At 45.6% G+C, this 17,186-nt stretch overlaps 1 long non-coding RNA gene across 2 annotated transcripts in view; it reads right to left on the bottom strand.

The window, feature by feature from the left end:
* The window catches only part of LOC144824799 (uncharacterized), a 642,332-nt gene that overhangs the window by 503,672 nt on the left and 121,474 nt on the right, over positions 1 to 17,186 (bottom strand). For both annotated transcript variants that reach the window (XR_013609122.1, XR_013609121.1), the window contains exons 2-3: positions 12,954 to 13,066; positions 7,484 to 7,726 (exon numbers count right to left, since the gene is read on the bottom strand). This is a non-coding gene — a long non-coding RNA (uncharacterized LOC144824799). The remainder of the gene's footprint in view (positions 1 to 7,483; positions 7,727 to 12,953; positions 13,067 to 17,186) is intronic.

Below are 17,186 nucleotides of genomic sequence, written 5' to 3'. Positions count from 1 at the left end.
GAGTGCGGTTGTGAGAAGTGAAGAAAAGTTCCGCAGTTTTGAACTGGCCAGCTGAGAAGAGGTCGCCCCAACAGGTGACTCGTAAGCGCTCACAGAGCAATCGGAAGCCACGTTCCTGTAGGAGTGCAAGCTTAGGGTGGTATGCCAGCGGCAACCGAGGAGAATATAGCAAGCCGCAATCCAGTCTCTTAGCTATGCGGTACCAGGCATCTATAGTGCATGTGACAGAAGTATGCGGTGTCATTATGGACGACGCCGGGCCATAGAGGAGCCCATTGAGAGGATGCGCAATCTAGTCCTCCACCACCAATTGAGGCATGAATGGAGTGGGAACCATCCAGTGACAGGCATAATGTGCTTGAGCACATAAATAGGAAGCCTCAAAGTCGGGCACATCAAAACCCCCTTTATCGTATGGCTGAATCAACATAGACCATCTCAGCCGCGGGCTCTTACCCTCCCAGAATAAGCGACATAGTTCTGACTTCAATGTTTTAAAGAAAAAAGCCCCCGGATAGTAAGGGATATTAAGAAAAAGATAAAGAAGTCGGGGTAACACTACCATTTTGATAAGTGACGCCCTACCAGCCATGGAAAGGGGAAGGGAGATCCAGCGATCCATCAATGCGGTAAGTTTTGTGACTGCCACACCGTAGTTTAAGCGTAATGTTTCATCTTTATCACGTGAAACTTGGATCCTCAGGTATCGTAAATCCGAACGACACCACTCCAGAGGAAAGTCGAGGGGGAAGTCGGTAACCGCATCCGTGAGCGGGTAAAATTGCGACTTGGCCCAGTTTATGTGTACACCAGACATTCTACCGAATACAACAAATTCCCTGAATAAGGGATTCAGGTTATGTGCCGGGTCTTTGACAAATAGCGTCATGTCGTCGGCATATAACGACACATCGATCTGGCACTGAAAGCAGCGAATCGCGCCTTCACGGTGCAGTTGGCGGAGCCTACAGGCAAGTGGTTCGACGGCTATCGCGAACAAAAGAGGGGATAACGGGCATCCCTGTCGGGTGCCCCTGGAAATGGCAATGGAGGGTGAAAGGCGCCCGTTAATCAGGACTTTCGCTGTTGGTTGCGTATACAGCAGTTGAACCCAGGAGATGAATAATTTAGGGAATCCCATACGTGCTAGGACGGTAAACAAGTATGGCCACTCGACCGAATCGAAGGCCTTGGTGGCATCTAAAAAAAACGCTGCAACTGGAAGGTCAGGGTGTACCGTGAGGAGCAGGGAAAACAGAGTGCGCAGGTTATGGGAGGTGGTTCGACCAGAGACAAACCCAGATTGGTCAGGTAAAACAATCCGGGTCATCAGAAGAGACAATCTGGTAGCCAGTACCTTCGCCAGAATTTTAACATCACAGTTCAAGAGCGAAAGCGGGCGATAAGAATCACAGGCGCTAGGGCTCTTGCCAGGTTTTAATAGCGAAGTAATGACGACCTCGCGCATTGAGCAGGGGAGAATACCGTCAGCTAGTGATTCCTCAAAGACCTCACGGAGGACAGGGGCCATAATGTCTATGTATGTTTTATAAAACTTGGCTGGGATCCCGTCCAGGCCGGGCGCTTTTCCATTCTTGAGCGACATAATAGCATCCCGGATTTCATCTAATTTGAAAGGGGCGGCCAGGAAGGCCCTGTCGCCATCGCTGAGCCAGCAGAGCGCCACATCGCCTAGGAAGTCATTATATGGCACATCAGCGGTCGCGGCGGTGGTGTACAGCGCATGATAATGAGAAACGAAAGCGGAGAGTAGGTCATCTGAGTTTCTGACTGTGTGTCCCTGATCGTTTATGACCTCCAGAATCGTATTGTGATTGTGCGGGGTGCGCATCAACACTGCCAAGGCCTTGCCTGGTCTGTCTCCCTCACAGTATTTCCTAGCCTGCCAGTGTTTCCCTTTAAACTTTGCTTCCCTGTTGGCCTCATCCTCGTATTGTGTCAGTTTATCTCTGAACTCTGCCTGGGTGTCAGCACTGTTCCCCTCTACCATCCGAGCTTCCAAGCCCTTCAGTTCACTATCAAGTGTGCGAATTGAGCGTTGGATGTCGCGCAGACCCCCAAAGCTTTTTGATATGCAATATCCCCTGATCGTTACCTTGAATGGCTCCCAAATGTGTTCGACTGAGTCGACAGAACCCTTGTTCCTAGGAAAGAAAGCGGCAATTTCCTCACCGAGTTCAGTGCGAAACACGGTGTCTAACAGGGCCGCTGGCTGCAACCTCCAGTGTGGTCTAGGGTTGTCCCATCCAGGCACCTGTAGGTGCATCAGGACCAGGCTATGATCAGAGTATGTCCTCGGAAGGTGCACCACTCCAGTCACCCCCGTATAGATCTCTCTAGACGTAAAAAAGTAGTACAGTCGTGCCCATGTGCCTGTCAGTGATGTAAAATGTGTGCCCTCCTTCCGGAAAGGGTGCAGATAGTGCCCTACGTCCACCAGACCACCCTCCGAAATCACGCCCTCTATAGCCTCCCTGGACCTGGGTTTGTAATGCGTCACTCCGTCTGCCCTATCTAGTTGAGGCACCAAGGCTAAGTTAAAGTCTCTCCCCCAAATAACGTGTCAAGACCCTACATCCAGAATTTTGCCCCAAAGTGGGGTAAAAAATAAGGGCATGTCCGTGTTAGGTGCATAGCAGTTTACTAAAGTGATGGTGTCGCGGCCTAGGCGTCCCCACATTAGGGCAAAGTGGCCCTCTGCGTCCAGTAGCTCACCACATGCTTGGAATGGCACAGTGCGTTTGATCAGGATAGCAACTCCCCTTGCATAGGTAGAATAAGAAGAGAAAACACGGGCACTAGCCCATTTGCCTGCAAAGGTAGTGCGTGTCTGCGGTGGTAAGTGTGTTTCCTGCAACATGGCTACTTGAACTTGATGGCGGTCTAAGTATGTAATCACATTTTGGCACTTTTTAGCATTGATAAGACCCCTTATATTCCATGACATACAACTCAATTGTGCATCAGACCCCGGTCCCGCCATAAGATAGGGTACATCATAGAAGCGAAGCATGCCATAGTAGATGCCATAGAGCCATCTCTTCTCAGGTGATACCGAATACCACAACGACCAACCAATCGCCCTTCCTTCCCGTTAACTAAGCCTCCCTCCCCAAAAGAACCCAACCCCCCTACCACTACTGCATCCCAATCATGCCAGCAGCCACCTATCCCCATACCTCCCGTCCCCACAACTTCCACAACTCGTTCCCATGATTGGGGTATACCCGTAGGGGAAACAACATCAAGGGCGCACAGCCACCACTCCCTCCGGTAGCCTCCCATACTGTACCGCCCTCGGTGGAGGCCAGGGCAGGGATAGTGGTCCCTGGAATACTTTACCACTGGAGAGGTTAAGTAGTCCCATACTGCAGTAAGGTGTCCGAGCCCTCTAGGACAGTGTCTTAAGGTTCGAGCCCTTCAGAACTTGAGCAATCTGTTCTATAAAGGTCGCTTCGTGTCAATTGTCATCTTCCACCAATGGTGGGTTGTCTCCGAGGTCCGCATCGCCGTTCCGACCTTCCCTCTGTGTTTTGCGGATCGCCTTCAAGTTGTCTTCTGCTTTTTGCGGATTAGTGAAAAATCGCTGCTTCCCCTGGTGTGTCACCCTCAGCTTCGCCGGCTAGAGCAGAGCATAGTCCAGTTGGGCCTCACGCAGTTTCTTTTTAACATTCAGGAATTTGCGTCTTTCCTCCTGCACTCAGGGAGTGAAATCAGGATAGATAGAGAATGTGACACCATTGTAGTGCAGGTTCTGTTTGGTTCGAGCTGCTCTCAGTGCGACGTCTCGATCGCGATAATTCAACAGGCGGGCGATGATTGGCCTAGGCGGTATTCCAGGTTTAGGGACTGGGGCCAGCGACCTATTTGCCCGTTCAACGATGAACTGAGGTGAGAAGGCATCTTCTCCCACCGACGCTCTGAGGAGCTTCTCCACATACAGTTCCATCCTGCCAGTGTCAGTGGACTTCGGAACGCCTGTGACGTGTATGTTGTTGCGCCTGCTACGGGCTTCCAAGTCCTCGTTCTTGGCTGCTATAACTCGTAGTAGATTATCCATGCAAGCGAGTTGAGATGTATGGGAGGCGGTGACGTCGTCGTTGTCCGAGATCCGTTGTTCCGTTGTCGTGATCCGCTCCTCATGCTGGTCTACTTTATGTACTAGGGCGTCCATCCTGGAGGACATCCTGTCCACTTTCTCCACCACAGTGGCGAAGCCCTGTGGCATCTCCTGAAGCAGACGGTGCATATCTAGCTCTTTAGAGGGAGAGACTGCGGCAGTAAGGTCCGCACCACTAGGCCCCAGCTCGGCGAGAACCGTCTTCGATCCCTTCCTTGCGCCCTCAAAGTTTATTTTCGTCTGGCGGTTTTCGGGGCGCACCATCGTGCTTTTGCACCTCGCACCACCCGCCACCCTGGGGTCCACTGATGCTATGGTGAGTGCCTCTAGACCGAGTAAGGCGTCGTGACACCAGCTAGCTCATCTCTGAGCAAGGTGTTCTTCCAGTATTATGCCCTGTGTCCCCTTGCGCTAATAAAGCCTCACAGTCTGAAAAGTTGCACAGCGAGTTGCCCAACCAGGTCGCAGGTACAAGGAAAGTGACAAAGAGCAAGGATTACTCACAGGTTTCCATCGATATCGACCAGAATCCACATGTATCAAATGCACAGCTTGTATCACAGGTCAGTTGGACGTGGTATGTGGTGTAAAATGCTGGAGACACCGGTCGCTTATAACGCTTCTATGGCAGGTTCCGCTATGTGAGCAGCGCCCAGAAGTGCCCGGCAGCTCCACTGTCTCGGACCACAGTGTCATCACAGGTCGACAGGGCAGAGCATCGCAGAGAGCTGCACGGCAAGTAGCAGTCACTCGTGTTGCCCCCTCGGCGCCCCCACCAGCTCCGGGCCAGCAGATCCCAATGTACTTCCAGGGGTTTGGAGAGCCCGTGGTCACCCCAGCGCAGCGCTCGCCGCAGTGGGGTGGAAGGCACACGATCTCCCGCCGTGCGCAATTCCCGGCAGGACCGGGAAACACCCCTCGGCAGAGCCACCTTTCACGACCACCAGCAGCAATCAGTACGATCTGCCGTACCTCCGAAGGTCGCAAGGATGACCTCGCTGTCCCCAGCAGTATCCCGTACCTTCGTGCAGCCGACGGGGGTCGGGGCAGCAGAGACGGCGCCTCCAGCGGCGGCCACCGCACGCATCAAATCCTGCGGGGATCTACAGCACCCCCCTCGGTCAGCTCCGATTTTCCTGCCGGGTGTATGGCCTCAGGCGCAGACAAGTGTCTGCGGCGAAAAGGCAGGGCAGTCCAGCACGTGCGAGCCTCCAGGTGTCGGGACTCCAAGGGGGCCCCCAGCAGGCAGGGTAAGGGGCCGAGAGCCAGGGGCACAACAGTCTCCGCAGCCGGGCCCCCACCCGGGGCCCGCCGCCTCGTGGCAAGCACCGGCCTTGCATGACAACCAGCACCCGAGCCTTTCGTCTCGCTAGTTCCAGGGGCACTGCCGGCGAATTTTGTAGGATCATTTTCTCAGGCCCAGTCAACTCCAGAGATCCCACAATTGGACCGATCGTGGAGGATCCCACACGGCGTCGATGCAGCAGCTTTAGAGGGAGTTTACCCTCCAGTAGAGTAGGATAATTTAAGGATAAATGCTCCAGGGAACGGGAGCCTCACAGTTAGGCGGCCATTCCGTGTGTGCGCCCTCTAGCGCCCCTGAGTGTTTAGTAATAAATACATATATTTTATATATACCTTGTGTGGTTCTCCTTTCATTTGGTCATTCAAGAGGTTATATTCTGGTAAACCAAGCTGCTTCACACTCCTTCAAGACTTAGTCTGAAGGCTGCTCTCAATAGCTACCACTGGGATAGCTTTCAATAAAGGTTGTCTTTAAACCTATCATCAATAAGGGTTGTTTGGACCGGTGCAAGGTGCCCACTATAACTAGTGGACAGCATATGCCAGACCAACTTCTCACACCACACACTGCACAAGGACAGAAAAGGATCATTTGATGGGATCAGCCAAATCCCAGATATGGCTCAAGAATGGCTGCCTCGTGCAAACCTGGCTAAATCCCAATTTATTCCAGCAGTGGTTGTGTTGAAATGATCGGTAGCAGAACACTACACTGATGTGGTTGTGCCAGTTCCTCCAGACACAGCTTGGTGGCTGGAAATTGTGTTGGTACGAGCACATTAGCCCTGAGTTGAAGAGCTGAGCTTCAACTGTTTCCTAAATTGAAGAAGTGCTGGTGTGGTCCTGGTGGATAGGGGGATGTTGTTCCAGATCATGTGTGCATAGGTGAAAAAAGTCTGTTGGCTTGATTTTTCTTATTTTTTACACTTTTTAGTCTGCAGTTTGATGGTGTGCCCAGAACTACCAGAGATGATGGGTTTGTCTGTAAGATAAGCGGGGGTGCTGGGCGAGACAGCTTTGCTATTGATGCAGCAAGTTTTGACTATGGTGCTGGCTGGCAAGAAGAGCCGATGGATGTCCATCAGAATGGGAGTACTCCTATTTCTTCAGGCCCTGGATGAGATGTGTTGCCATGTGTAGGATGCTCATAAGGGGTGCCAGTGTGGAGTCTGGGAAGTCATATATTAGGGCATTACCAGCAACAGTTCTACCAATAGCAGTAACTGAGCAAAAGAGGAGACCTGACAGCACCCATGCATGACACTCTGATGCCTCCACATTCTGTCATGAGCAGGCGTTCCATCAGCTGTTGATGTTGTGTCGCCTGGCAAGCTTTCTCTCTTAGATTCCCCTTCCATGGATTTGGTATGAATATCCCTAGAAGACATTTAAACCAAACCTACAGATTGAAGAGAAAATAACGAAAAATATAAGAGACATTTGAATCCAGCCAAAGAATGCCTCAAATATTGTTGAAAGGAAATACAAACTGTCATGTTTGAGTTATTAGATACTCACAATGGACCTTGGAGACAGAATTAAAACCGATATTCACCCTAATGAGCTCTCACTTATGACCAGCAATGAACAGAGTAGCATGCCACCAGCCCCTAAAAATGCTTCAGCATCTTGGCAGCAGTAAGGAGAGCTACATAAATGTAATTGCAAAACAAAACAAATAATTGATGTGTTTACACTGATGCATGGTATCATGAAGAGCCTTCTAGCAGCATAAAAAATAGTGTAGATGGCCTGGGCCTTCCTGAGGTCCAATTAATGTTATGAGTAGTTCAAAGTTTATGCTCCTGCGAGGGAGGGAGTTATTCACCAGCTGTATATTTGAGACTGGAGACAGAAAGGGGTTCACAGGGAAAACAGAACTAGTTAAACAGGAAAAGCTCAGATGTAAAGAAAGACGAGAGTTTGGTGTACCAGACAGATGCAGCAAGTATACCAATGAAATGAAACCTTTCAAAAGTGGCAGAAAATAGTAAAAAAGTGAGGCAGAGAAGCATAGGCCGGCAATGTGTGTCTTACCTTGACAGAGAATACCATGGCTAGGATCCCAACGCAACATACGTTCATATAGATGGAGCTAAAAATTGACCAGGACAGGTAATCTTTCGGCAGAATATTGGGAGGGATGTTGATGGTGGTGGTCCTCACATTGGCAGAAGCATTCGTGCTCTGAGGAATATCTGGGCTCTTCTTCTCCATTTTGACCTCACCAGAATCCCAAAGGAGTCACAGATTGGGGCAACTCTGAGTGAAAAAACGAACCTGCAGAGAAAGAAGAACACCTGAAACTCAAGACCAGCTTTTAAATATTAAACTTTATTGAGCCTAGAAAGCAAGAGATATATTTAAAACTGGTTAATAGAGATGTGGGCCCCGGACGGGCAAGAGCGACTTGCAAATGAACTAGTCTATAAGCTACATTTAAAGGGTAATGGTAGGCATTTGACAAAATGGCTATATACGGACATTAGAGAAGCGCAGGTTTCCCCATTAGGGAATTGGAGGGCTAAGAGGGAGGCTGACATGGAAATAGAGCCGACTGATAAAGATTGGATGACGCTTCTGGCTTACCTTAAAGTAGTGTCACATGATGTGCAAGTTAAATTTATTCAATATCTGATCATGCAGAGGGCATGTCTAACACCACATAGACTGCAAAAGATGTACCCTGCAGCAACATCGAATTGCCCAAGATGTACGGAGGCAGACGCAGTGTTCATTCATATATTATTGGCATGTCCGGCACTTACACACTACTGGGCGCAGATAGTGCAAATCCCAACAGATGTGGTTGGAGGGCAGTCCTGGAAAGAGGTGAAGTCTGCATACTGTGGATATATCCACAACCAAAGGGATATAAAGCTGAGGCACGATTTGCTAACCTAGGGCTACTACTAGCAAAGAGGCACATAACTTGGAGATGGAAGGCAGTTAGGCCACCAAGCATAGAGACGTGGAAGGTGGAATAGTGAAGTGGAGCCTAGTCGAAAGTGCTGCAATATGTAGGGAGGAGCAACGAGGGCAGCAAAAAATACCCATAGCAATGGATTGGAATATGCTGCGTGAAGCCTTTAAAGTACGGGATAGGTCCACCCAGGTGTCAGATGACTTGACATATGATGTGTCATAGGTATCGACACTGAGCACTCATGCTGCTTCTGAATATTGCTAGGCAGATCTCGTAGAATTGACAGAGATGTCTGGACTTTCCGTGAATGCCCAGAAATCCCAGCTCCTGCCGCTTGGGAATCTGGTGGCAATGGATCCTGGACTACTCCTGACACTGGGGTTGCCGTGGTGTCCAGAAGGGGTACGCTGTCTGGGAATCAGGATTGCCACTGAGAAACACAGATTCCTGGATATGAACATTGATAGGGTGATTACCGGATTACGAGCATCTGTTCAGTTTTTCAGGGATCTCCCTCTTACATTGATGGGAAAAAATGGCACTAGTAAAAATGATAGTACTACCCTGCTGCCTCTATACCCCACACAATACACAATACTAGATCCCTAGACAATACTTTAGGGAACTGGACAGTCTCCTCATTGACTTGTTGTGGTCCCTGAAACGGAAGAGGATAGGGCAACACATTTATGACAAACACGGTAGTGGGGGGGGGGGGCATCGAACTACCTAACCTGGAACTATACTATATGGCAGTCCACCTTCAGCATCTGGTCAGTGGTTTGATGAAGGAGATAATTGGGAGAAGAGGCTGCTCGGCAACACTGAAGGGTGCCACAATCTTCCAGAGCTCCTCATGTGTAGGGCGCGTGTCCCACACATGTGGCCCTACTTGATCAGGCAAATGGGCCAAATTTTGGAACAGGTGGTTAGAACAGTTATACACATGAGACATGCCAATTTGGATGATTAAACCATTCACGGATATCAAAATCACTATGTTGATGTGAAAAAAGAGGGAAGGTGGATTCAATGTGTCGGGATATCTTTATCTGGGGGAATCAATTAATTACACAAGACTATACAATAGAATCCTTTGCTTTGGGTGCAGGAAAGTATTCACAATACAATAAAATGTCAGCTACAGCACGTGAGCTGTGGCCTAGTTTCCCAGATGAGCTCATACCCTCCCAAACACTGAGCAGATTATTGGACATGACAGGTGGCACATATATAGAGAGCTCTAGGAGGACTCTATGGTACTATCCCCAAAATCACATACTCAATAGGGCTGAAGGGCTAGAAATAGAATTGACAACACAGGAATGGGGCACGATATATGAGGGAACTCATACCGTGAGCTCTGAAGCCTGCTTTAAACTTATACAGTATAATTACGTACACCAACTATGTCTACCCCCTAAAACCCTTCACGCCACCTACCGTACGAGTTCAGATCAGTGCCTGCGCTATGGAGTGCTAGACGCTGACTTCTTGTACATGGTATGCCGTTGAACCGCAATTATACCCTATAGAAGGGAAGTCCTCCAGAGCTTAAAACAGGCCATTGATTGAGAGATAGAGGGTGCACCCGAGAGGTACTCCTGGGCCTTCATCCTGCCCTCGCAAAGAAAAAAACTCAGCCTCAGATTCCTAATGTTGGGGATGGTAATAACCAAACGCCATCAAGTGGATGAAGGGACACCCACCCAGATATAAAGAATGGATGAGGTATAAATCTGAACGGGCAGTGGCTGTAGAGGGTCGAATGAGAAATGTCAGGCAAAATGATCAGATGGAAGAAGACCTTCTGGCATGGATACAGATGCTCTTAGAGTTACGCGCAAATGAGGCAGGGCCAGTTGTGGAACCTGAGAATATATGAATAATAGGGGAAGGTACACGAAGATTATATAGCTACTGCGGTCTAAAATTAGATGTGTCAATTCTTGCCTGGGGCACAGACTGTTAGGCTGTGAAGATGGTAAACTGAATAATGGGATATTGAAATGTCACATATACACCTGAGTATGTCTTTTACCATGCCTGGGCAGTACAGGGGGTGTGGGAGAATAGTGGAACAGTTTACATTATGTGTTCATGATTGTTCAGTGCTCCCACAATACATGATATGTAGGAAATCCTCTCTGATCACACTGTATAATCAATAAAAGATAGTTCTTTTAAAATGTTAAATGTTGTATACTTGTAAAGCGCACAGCTGCCCCAGCAAAGGGGCGTCCCGGCGCTGTATACCGCTGGGGAACCCGTCCTGGCTTTCCCTGTGGGATGGTCCCTACTGGGAATCCCCAAGGTGGAGCCAGGCATCCCCGGCGTTGATGGGGCCGTTGTGGAGATTAGGCAAGCTAATGCCCAGAGTTGCCGAGTGGGACCCCAGGTTAGAGTAGGCACCGAAGCGAGAATTGTCGAGTCCGCTGACCCTGGTCCACGACCCTGCCGCGTTGGGAATTGAACCCTGGTCCCGGGCCGACTTCTGCTCCCGGGTCTGCCGCCTCTAACCAGTGAGCCACACCACAAAGCATTATAACACGTTCACCCACTCCATACATACATATATATATCAAGTTGGCCCGCATGTAAACACTGCGGTCCAACAGTATGTAGACATTGCAACGATAAAGAAGAGGATCGAATCCACCTGATTTGCATCTGCCCTTGCCGGCATATTCCCCAGCTACAGTATCTAAAGAACAGTTGCAACAACAGGAACATTTGTACATGCAGGAAAGTCATAATAAAATGTTTCAATCCCGGCTACCAACAGCTAAATTGGAAATTTGTCAAGTTCCTGCAAATAGCTTGTCGGGAAGACCCCGGTGCAGGAAACTTTGTCACACACAAGTTCACCCAACAGCCATAGAAAAGCGAGGACACAGTCTCCAGGCCCTTGAAAGTACTAATCATGTACTTTATCATACATATTGACAGGAAGTACCAAACTATCCCTCGTATAGTCATAGAAAATATGTAGTAGCCAAAATAGAAAGGACTGTCATTATGATTGAGCTATAAATTGTCAAATGTTTAAGTTTGATTATTATTCATCGTTCATCATCCGCAATATTATGAATGCACTTATTATGCACTTTCACCTGTAATTTATCATGTCTAGCTATAGGATGTACAAAATCTCTTCCTCCATCGCTCATTAGTTGTTAATTATGGATACACTTATTAAGCACTCTGTGGTAAATAAAGATGAAGGGTAGCCAGTAGTATAGGTGAAACAGGATCAGGTTTATTCATGTCTCAGGTTACAGGTAAAGTAGGTATGAAGAAAGTCCCACAGGGAGCAACATCCTTGCTGCTCAATCCATGCATTCAACTGAATCTCACTCAACCAGGCACACATCAGCATTCTAATTAAATCAACTGTCACTCTGGCTCAGCAGCAGGGGACATAACACTAAAGGGAGAATGCATGGCATAGAAATGAAGATTAATAAACAACTTGGACCTCGTCAGGCACCCCAACACTGGAAGCACAGCTGAAAAAAGGTATATTAACCATCTAATGAAATTCAAGCATTGTTGTCCATATTGTTATCCAATTTATTCCATGAGTAATCAAAGGTAATTCATGTTTTCATCAAAATATTCCAATACTCGTTCTTTGCTAAAGTTCAAAGAGTGCCTGCACAGGCTTTAGTCATATACACATAGAGGTGCACATATTCGCAGGGAAGCATCCATTACAACATAGTCATTACATCGCACTGCTTTTACAACACAACTGTTACAACACAACTGCCTTTACATCACATCAACGCATGCCATTACAACGCATGCCACTACAACGCATGCCATTACAACGCATGTCATTACAATGCATTATAAGGTAAGTAATGGAGATTTTTTTTGTTTTAGGGTGGGTATGGGTTTTGTGGTAGACGGGAATAGTAATATTTACCCCTACACTATCCAACACTTTCCCTACTGTTGCACTCACTGGAATGGTAATAGTATTTTTTTCCCCTACACTAGCCAATACTTATCCTACTGTTGTCCTAAAAGTATTATGCTTTGTAATGGTATGCGTTGTAATAGAATGCGTTGTAATGGCAGTTTTTAAAAATACATTGTAATGACATGCGTTGTAAAATCATGCGATGTAATGGTAGTTGCGATGTATAAACCGCATTGTAAAAGCATGCGTTGTAATTGTTTGCGTTGTAAGGTCATATATTCAATTTTGCATACTCCAACGTGGAATATTCAGTCTCAATTAATTAATCAATTGAACCATTTGAATTTAAACACCTTTACAGCCATGTATTACTACTGTGCCCCCGTATTTCATGCATAAAATCGATACATGTGCAACCTCTGTCATAAAACAAGCTTTCCGAAATACTATAACACCAAAAAATAAAAACAGTACCTCCAAACTCATAAAACGTGCTCAGTAAAAAGCTCCTAATTACATGTGTAGAATTTATTCCCTCCACGTCAACCGGAAAACCTACATGCACCGACGACGATATTGTAATATAAAACCAAACAAATGTGTTTTCAATTGCATTTAAAAATGTAGGAGCCTAAAAACTGAATGATACATACCTCCACCAAATCAATAAGCCTGTGTTTACCATCCATGCGTGCTGAGATCGACCACCCCAGGTGTGTCCGATATTTACAGGTAGTGTCGCTTGAAAAGAGTATATCAGGTGACGCTGCATTGCGAAATGACATAAACAAAACACTGTGACCTTTGTGCTCCCCAGAACATAATCAAAACTCATGCAACATGCACTACTGAAAAGTAAAAGTAAATGCAAAACCTGAAATCCATGCAAGTTTCTACAAAGGCAACAGTATTCACAAAAGGAAAACTATACATAACTAATAAAGCACAACAGTTAAAACCAGCTAATATTCTCAATACATTTGACTATGGCTTACAAAATGAACATCCAGTGTCCTTTCACTTTTGATTTATATTTTGAATAACAAAGTTGTTTTGTACAATTCTTTTCAGATATAGAAATGAAGATACCACACACCATTGTGGTAAATGAAACGCAGGGTGGCCAGTAGTATAGGTGAAACAGGATAAGGTTTATTCTCAAGGGAGTCTCAGGATACACATAAAGATGGTAGTAAGGAAGCAGGAAGGTATCAGAAAAGCCCCACCAGCAGCAGCATCCTTGCTGCTCAGCCCACGCATTCCAACTGACTCACACAACCAAGCACACATCCGCATTCTAATTACATCACAGTCACTTTGGCTGAGCAGCAGGGGACATAACACTAAGGGGAGAATGCATGGCATAGAAATGTAGATACCACACACCTCCCATCTTTATGGAAATAACAGAAAATATAAATCCAAATAAGACAATAATACACAACATTCATAAAAAGAAGACATACAGTGTAAGTAAAATTTCGATCAGACAATCCATAAAACAAATGGACCAGGGAAGAAAATAATGATAAAAGATAAAGAATGACACATACACACATGACACAGTAGAAAAAAAACCACACTCTCCTCCCTCGGAAGACAATCAAATATGAAGGAGCAACAAAAGTGACACCTCATAATATAGTCACCGACTCTGCAGCATAGTACAAGGATGCAATGAGTGCCCCAACGGGTGCCATACAGATGCCCAATAATAAAGTGCAAAACATATGCCCCTGAGGGTGCTTCACGTAAGCCCCATTCACAAGGATGCAATACGTGTGCCACAACGTGTGCAATTCTCCTGCCCAATATTAAAGTGCAAAACATATTCCCCAAAGCAAAAGGTTTAGGCGCAAAGTAAAAGCCCCATCACCAACAACAGTAAGCAGTTGTAAAGTATGTATTTGTTTGGGTAGTAAACAACAAGCACAACACAAAGCAAACATTTGGTACAAGGAATTAGCTCCAAGATTTGTAAATGCAAGAACGGTCAGGTGCAAACGCAAATGCCCAATACCAGCAAAAATAATTAACATCCGGGTGCATTTACTATTCCCCAAAACTTGTAACAATTTGTATAGTTTGGGTGTAACACTGGTACTCCATCACCAGTAACAGTAAGTAATGTCTGCGTGTAACCCAGTACAAGTAAAAGCAAGAATTGTTTGGGCGAAATGCAAATGCCCATAACCAGCAACGTAAATGTAAGTACGGAATAGTTTGCAGAATCCTAGCCCCATCACCAGGAACTATAAGAATTGTTTGGGATACACTAACCATGCCCAGCTCAAGGAAAAGAATGAAACATATGGGCGAAAAACAAAAAACATAACCCCCACAACCCAACAAAAAAATGAATCATTTGCACCAGGTGCAACACCACACCCTATACAGTATGATTCCAAGAATAGTACTCAAAAATATGCTAACCTGGCATTAACAAAACATGCAGGGAGTAATACAGCATAGCAAAATCAATATGCTAACTTGGACATTCAAACACATGCAGACAGTACAGCATGAATAATTAGGCATTAAATCATGAATAGCACTCCAAAATATGCTAACATGCCATTACAAACAATCTCAAAATGGCAATAGTTCTATAACCAGCAATAAAGCAATAACAAGAAATGTTAACTGTCTTCCCTAAGCATAGCCCAAGCCGGCACTACCCCACACCCTGGTCACAACCAGTCATCCAACTAATTTTCGTAAACCTTGTCAGCTTCTTCCCTATCCACTTGTGGCGTGCAGGATGAGGACCGGTCTCACAAATTGTTTGTCTCCCTGTTTTCTTACCTACACATGTTTCTATAATATAACGGGTTCCTTTACGCAGAGCAAGGCCGCAAGATGTATCTCCAAACACCACGGCGTATTTTTCAATGGATCTCAGAGCTCTCAAATTGTTTAATTTGTTTATTGTTTCTCTTTTCTTCATGTTCTATTACTCCTATTCATAGGCGTGGACTGTACAGTAGATGCTGATATTATCACCATAACCTGTTAACTGCTGAATTCAATTTTAATCCCTGTTGTACTGTGGTTCTTAATTATTAATGAGGTATTTGTTGTACTGTGATTCTTAATCATTATTGAGACATTGTAAGCATTCTCGCAGGCAGCTGGTGCATGTGCGTGAGTGTTCCTTTCCCTGACCCAGTCACGCGGAGAGCAATCCGCTCTTGCCAGAATGTCCATGACTATAACATTCTGTTTATCTTCAAAACTGGCATCAGCATGCAGACAGCTTTGTTCTGCGTGCAGATGCATGTTGTATTTCAAATCTCACTGAGCTTTATTGATACTGTTCAGACTCACAGTTGAGTCAGTTGACGGTGGATCTACTTGCTGCCAGACCTGCTGCTGTGGGCTCCTTGTATTTACACTTAAAAATAAATACTTAAACACTTTAAAAACTCAGGAGTGCCTTTCTCCTTTTTCTTGCTGGATGTGCCTTCTCTCCTGGAAATCCCTTTCTACATTTTGGCGACGATTTGGACTGAAAACACACGTTTGGAGCCCACAGAGCTATTTCTCAGCCCCTCCTTGCTGGAGATATTAACTTTTTTTCAGTTTACTGTGTGGTTAACCCTGGAAATATTTTGGATATTTCAACTTTGTGAATTAAAAGGATTTTCCACAAAGAGCTTCATCTTCAACTGTTGGATTACACATCTTCACAAGCTCCTGCAGTGTACAAGTTGCTTCCTTGCTCTGATTGTGTAGCACCTTTACTGCTTGTCTTCAACTGTGACAAGCACACCCTGTAAGTACTTTCATTATTTTACTTCTTTTAATTTTGGGGAACCCCTGGCTAATGCTAATACTGCACTTAATTCATTGACTCACTGGCCTTCCTTTCTGGAAGGTCCAGGAAAACCACCAGTGAAATGGTTCCTGTGGATTAGAGCATTTGAGAATTATTTGATTGTTGTTGGGTCAAAACGCAAAACTGCCATTCTCTTCAGTCATTTGGGTCATGAGGGACAACAAGTCTTTGACAATTTGCCCAGAATACCAGCTCCAACAGATGAGCAGGAAGAATGGAATGTATTTCTGGAAGCTATAGCTAGCTTACAAAAGAAATTCAGCGAAGAGCCAAGTATTCTGTTGGAACGTTTTAACTTTGTTAAAAGAAAACAAAACTCTTAGGAATCTGTGTAGGATTACTTATCTGCTTTGCGTCTTTTAGCCACTAATTGCAATTTTGGTGTGGCATCTGTTGTTTATCTACGTAATCAATTTGTCTATCGATGCACTTCAAAGAAGATACAAGGAAAAGTAGTATGCTTCAGAGATCCTTCACTGAGTGAAATTGTAACTGTGGCAAAAGGCATTGAACGTTCTGTTGAATCATCTAAGTTCATGGGTCAGGGTTCAGTTAGTTTAACTCCTGTACATGTTATTGATAACGTAGTTAATGTAAATGCTGTTAAACAAAAACCAAAGATGAATAAACATTTTAACAAAACAGGAACTTTTTGTTACAGGTGCAGTTCAAAATCTCACCTAGGTAACTCGCCTCATTGTCCGGCCTTTGGTAAGAGGTGTATTAAATGTAAAAAGATTGGACATTTTCATACAGTATGCAGAATGAGTAGAATTCAGCCAGGTGTCAGCAATGTGATGTCATCCACAGAAAGTGAAAATACTGATACTTCACATATTGTACTCAATCTTAGTGTACTTCAAATTGCTGACAATTATATTAAGGATCCTAGATGTCAGGTTACGATAGCTGGATTCTTAACTTTGGACATGATGTTGTGACTCAGGTGCACCTATCACAATTATATCTGACATATATTGTATTTTTCTCTAATTGGGGTAAGGATGCAAAACTACATTACTCTGATGTACGTCCAAAAGCGTATGGA

This window comes from Lissotriton helveticus, chromosome 3_1 (assembly GCF_964261635.1).
Source record: "Lissotriton helveticus chromosome 3_1, aLisHel1.1, whole genome shotgun sequence".
Lineage (NCBI taxonomy): Eukaryota > Metazoa > Chordata > Amphibia > Caudata > Salamandridae > Lissotriton > Lissotriton helveticus.
The sequence above is the reverse complement of the archived record's forward strand: the minus strand, read 5'-3'. Positions and strand labels throughout refer to the sequence as shown.